Source organism: Bos taurus, chromosome 10, assembly GCF_002263795.3.
Source record: "Bos taurus isolate L1 Dominette 01449 registration number 42190680 breed Hereford chromosome 10, ARS-UCD2.0, whole genome shotgun sequence".
Lineage (NCBI taxonomy): Eukaryota > Metazoa > Chordata > Mammalia > Artiodactyla > Bovidae > Bos > Bos taurus.
In genome coordinates this window covers 44943407-44949406 of record NC_037337.1, presented here as the reverse complement: position 1 = coordinate 44949406, position 6000 = coordinate 44943407, and positions in this window count along the sequence as shown.

Below are 6000 nucleotides of genomic sequence, written 5' to 3'. Positions count from 1 at the left end.
TTGTGACATCTCATTCGTGTGCTCTGCAAAGATGGCACTTTTCATAGCCTTTTCCTTCAGTCTCTGAATACAGTCCTTTAATGCATACCAAGGGCGATCACTCCAGGCCAGGTGGATTTTAAAGGCTATTTCTTAACGCACCCACCCTTCAACCACCACTTCTAGTAGAATTGAGTCTCCAGGACTTTGACTTTTATTTCTAAAAACTTGTTGCACAAAAGAATCATTGCTGATAGTGCCAAATTTATTTGTGTCTTCCCCATCTATGAGGATTCCTGCTGCCCCAGTGTCGTATACACACACTGTCTGAGAAGTAAGGGGCTCTTCAGCCCTCTGCTTAGAATGTCGTTAATTTCATACTGGGTATTTTCCTCAAGGGTATCCTTCTTTATGACATTCTCTTGGGCATCAGTTTCCATTCTCCACACTATGCCGACTCAGCATAAAATTAGGGGGTTTGATTTCTCCTTGGCTTGCATAGAGCTAGGTTGTGCTCTTGAGCTTGCATCATCCTCTGCCTCTGAATTTGAACTATCATCCCAGATATCCATATCCCAAGCATCAGGGTCCCAGTCTACCCCGATTTAGCTATCGCTGGGTGAACTACCTTCTTATTAACCTTACTGTGCTGCTTTTGATGTTTAGCTTGTGCAACCTTTACAGCGGCTTCTTCTGCTATCGACTGCCAAGTGGAGACTTAGTCACCTAAAATATAATTTTGACATTGTAACATGGACAATCATCCCTGCAAATCACATAATTATTTCTTTAGTTTTGACTTCTCTTCAACCAATTTTAATTTGGCTTCATGTGCCTGACGATATGCAGAGAGGAGGATCCAGCCTCTCAGACCCAACATGGTACATTTTTGTCCTTTCTCAATTGGCACGAGCTGCAAACATTCAATAATTTCAAAAGGTTCAGCCCACTTTAATTTGGGGTCCCAATTCTCACACAATCCAGTGGATGTGCCCCCTATAGCAACTAACAAGCAGTAAGGCAGATCTTCCCATCTAGGAATAAAAACCTCATCAATCTTAACCTCTTTCTTCTTAACAAGTTGCGTTTTGTTTTACAAATCCTGCTCATAGCACCAACTTCTGTTTTGCCAAAAGTATTACTTTAATTTTAGATTTCAAGGATTCATTAACAAAAGAAACCACTCATTACTCACAAATGAATAATTTCAATTTTTTATAGATTTTTTGACTTAATTTCAATATACAATGAACAAAAGAGAAGAAATAGAAACAATAGAGAGAAGTAGCAGTGTATACATCATCAAATTGGGCCAGCCTACATCCAGACTTGCCAAGAAAATGCACTGGTCATAGCAAACACCTTCTTCCAACAACTCAAGAGAAGACTCTACACATGGACATCACCAGATGGTCAACACCGAAATCAGATTGATTATATTCTTTGCAGCCAAAGATGGAGAAATTCTATACAGTCAACAAAAACAAGACCAGGAGTGACTGTGGCTCAGATCATGAACTCCTAATTGCCAAATTCAGACTTAAATTGAAGAAAGTAGGGAAAACCACTACACCATTCAGGTATGACCTAAATCAAATCCCTTATGATTATACAGTGGAAGTGAGAAATAGATTTAAGGGCCTAGATCTGATAGATAGAGTGCCTGATGAACTATGGAATGAGGTTCGTGACATTGTACGGGAGACAGGAATCAAGACCATCCCAATGGAAAAGAAATGCAAAAACCCAAAATGGCTGTCTGAGGAGGCCTTGCAAATAGCTGTGAAAAGAAGAGAAGCAAAAAGCAAAGGAGAAAAGGAAAGATATAAGCATCTGAATGCAGAGTTCCAAAGAATACCGAGGAGAGATAAGAAAGCCTTCCTCAGCGATCAATGCAAAGAAATAGAGGAAAACAACAGAATGGGAAAGACTAGAGATCTCTTCAAGAAAATTAGAGATACCAAGGGAACGTTTTATGCAAAGATGGGCTTGATAAAGGACAGAAATGGTATGGACCTAACAGAAGCACAAGATATTAAGAAGAGGAGGCAAGAATACACAGAAGAACTGTACAAAAAAGATCCTCACGACCAAGATGATCACGACGGTGTGATCACTGACCTAGAGCCGGACATCCTGGAATGCAAAGTCAAGTGGGCCTTAGAAAGCATCACTATGAACAAAGCTAGTGGAGGTGATGGAATTCCAGTTGAGCTATTTCAAATCCTGAAAGATGATGCTGTGAAAGTGCTGCACTCAATATGCCAGCAAATTTGGAAAACTCAGCAGTGGCCACAGGACTGGAAAAGGTCCGTTTTCATTCCAATCCCAAAGAAAGGCAGTACCAAAGAATGCTCAAACTACCGCACAATTGCACTCATCTCACACGCTAGTAAAGTAATGCTCAAAATTCTCCAAGCCAGGCTTTAGCAATACGTGAACTGTGAACTTCTAGATATTCAAGCTGGTTTTAGAAAAGGCAGAGGAACCAGAGATCAAATTGCCAACATCTGCTGGATCATGGAAAAAGCAATAGAGTTCCAGAAAAACATCTATTTCTGCTTTATTGACTATGCCAAAGCCTTTGATTGTGTGGATCACAATAAACTGTGGAAAATTCTGAAAGAGATGGGAATACCAGACCACCTGACCTGCCTCTTGAGAAATCTGTATGCAGGTCAGGAAGCAACAGTTAGAACTGGACATGGAACAACAGACTGGTTCCAAATAGGAAAAGGAGTACGTCGAGGCTGTGTATTGTCGCCCTGCTTATTTAACTTCTATGCAGAGTACATCATGAGAAACACTGGACAGAAAGAAACATAAACTGGAATCCAGATGGCCGGGAGAAATATCAATAACCTCAGATATGCAGATGACACCACCCTTGTGGCAGAAAGTGAAGAGGAACTAAAAAGCCTCTTGATGAAGTCAAAGAGGAGAGTGAAAATGTTGGCTTAAAGCTCAACATTCAGAAAACTAAGATCATGGCATCTGGTCCCATCACTTCATGGGAAATAGATGGGGAAACAGTGGAAACAGTGTCAGACTTTATTTTTCTGGGCTCCAAAATCACTGCAGATGGTGACTGCGGCCATGAAATTAAAAGGCGCTTACTCCTTGGAAGGAAAGTAATGACCAACCTACATAGCATATTCAAAAGCAGAGACATTACTTTGCCACAAAGGTTCATCTAGTCAAGGCTATGGTTTTTCCTGTGGTCATGTATGGATGTGAGAGTCGGACTGTGAAGAAGGCTGAGCGCCGAAGAATTGATGCTTTTGAACTGTGGTGTTGGAGAAGACTCTTGAGAGTCCCTTAGACAACAAGGAGATCCAACCAGTCCATTCTGAAGGAGATCAGCCCTGGGATTTCTTTGGAAGGAATGATGCTAAAGCTGAAACTCCAGTACTTTGGCCACCTCATGTGAAGAGTTGACTCATTGGAAAAGACTCTGATGCTGGGAGGGATTGGGGGTGGGAGGAGAAGGGGATGACAGAGGATGAGATGGCTGGATGGCATCACTGACTCGTTGGACATGAGTCTGGGTGAACTCCGGGAGTTGGTGATGGACAGGGAGGCCTGGCATGCTGTGATTCATGGGGTTGCGAAGAGTCAGACACGACTGAGTGACTGAACTGAACTGAACTGACTCACTTGACTCAATATGACAATCTTTAGGTCCATCCATATTGCTGGTAATGGCATTATTTCATTCTTTTTAATGGGTGTGTAATAGTCCATTGTATATATGTATGACATCTTCTTTATCCTTTCCTCTGTTGATGGACATTTAGGTTGATTTCATGTCTTGGCTACTATAAATGTTGTAGCCACGCGTTCTGGGAAACAAACTCACTCAGAAGGACAATGCAGATAATGGAGTGCAGTTTATTACACCGGCGGGCCCAAGGCAGAGTCTCGTCTTAGCCAAGGACCCTGACCAGTTTTTCTGAAAACCTTATATACCCTAGGTGTACGTGCCCAAACCCACCTCCCCCATTTCCCTGAAACTAGTCTGAACAAAGGAAAAGAAAGCTACAATCAAAGTTAACCCCTGATTCATATACCTTAAGCCTAGGTAGTTAACAGTGGACAATTATCAATAGGCCTGTGGTCATACCCCAATAAGCATAATAGAATTTATGATTGTATTCGGTTACACAGATAATTAGGGTATTCTCCTAGGCAACAGAGAGTCTAGGTACGAGCCCTGGGGCTCTTCCATCCAGGGAGCCTGGTTTTCCAGTTGGTATGTCGTTTCCATAGATTCTGGGCATATAGTTCAAAGTCCACAGGCTGGCCCAATATGGAGTCCTGCTTTCAAGATGGAGCCTGTTCTGTCTGTTTCCTCCTTCATAAACAATGCTGCAAAGGTGCATGTATGCCTTTGGACCATATTTTTCTCTGGATATATGCCCAGGAGTGGGATTGCAGGGTCATATGGTAGCTCTAGTCTTAGTTTTTTAAGGAACCTCCATATTGTTCTCCTAGTGGCTGTACCAATCTACATTCCCACACACTCTCCAGCCTTTATTGTTTGTGGATTTTTTGGTAATAACCATTCAGGCTAGTGTGAGGTGATACCTCACGGCAGTTTTGATTTGCATTTCTCTAATAGTTAGCAGTGTTGAGCATCTTTTCATGCACCTCTTGGCCATCTATACGTCTTCTTTGGAGAAATGTCTGTTTAGGTCTTCTGCCCACTTGTTGATTGGGTTGTTTGTTTCGATGATGTTAAGTGTCATTTCTGGTATTTCTTTTAAATTTTACAGTGCTGTTTGTTCTACTTTGTGAGTCATGTAACTTCTTCAGTGCTGGGGGGCTGGCCAGGCCCTTGGGGCTTAAGAGATTCCAAGACCCACTCCTTTTCTTATCTGAAGTGCTGCCTAACTTGCTGTGCTTACAGGCAGACACAGAATCTGGGGAGCATCTAGGATGGTCAGAAGCAGGTCAGAGGCCTGCTATCCTGTTTCGGAAGCCTGAACAGGACTTCCTCCATTTTAATTTCCCTAACACTTAAATGTGGAACATCCTTGGAACATCCCAAGGATGTTCAGCAGGGAGTTGAATACAAATGCAAAACTCAAGTGAAGATTTAGGGCTTGGGATATATTTGGAGGTCATTTGAAAGTAGAGCATCCCACCTACATTGTAATAACCTTCAAATATAATCCAAGCAGTAGGAAGGTCTCAGTGGTTTTTCTCAGGCCTATGGATGGTTTCAGTCCATCCTGAGTCTGTGGAGACATGCTAATTTGTACAACTCTATTTTCACTACATGCTAGAACACCCAGTCTGGAATTTAATAGAGAGTAAAGTTATGCAAAGAATCACTGTGTGTGACAAGAACCAGAACATCTTCTGCCAAGGCCATCTCCAGTATAAACATGTACACACACGAGTCCATTCTATATATAGAACTTGGCTTTGAATACCAAAATCTATTTGCCACACTGTGGAACAAATGTGTTTTCATTCTCTTGATTAAAATAATAGAAAGTATCATCATTCTTGCAGTCTTGGTATTATAACAAAAATATAACCACTATATGTATATATTTGTGTGTGTGTGTGTGTGTAACTTTGAAGACTTGCCAAGGTCTATTGACAAGGTGTCTGGTACCATCCTTGTCTTGGGATAAAAACTACAGTTGAGAATCTTCTCTCTCAAGCAATTACTTGAAGATCCAATCCAAGAGGACTAAAAGTGTCTAGGGAAGTCTCCTATAACTTTTAGCCAGAAAGGGGCCTCTGCCTCTTTAACTAGTCTGGCGGGTCATGGAAATTCTACTCTGGAGCAGAGGATACAAGAGAAATATTTCTTCAGTATTTACTTTGACCATTGAAATAGCCATGACAGATTTTTTTTTTCCTTTTCCTCCAGGCCCAAAGTGACATTTTAAAGAAGAAACCACTCTTTGGGTGCCATAGAGTCTTTTAAAAATAATATTAGAATAAAAGTTCAAAGGAATATCTGCTTAAGCACAGCTGTCCAAAGCCTCGTATTTCAAAAAGAAT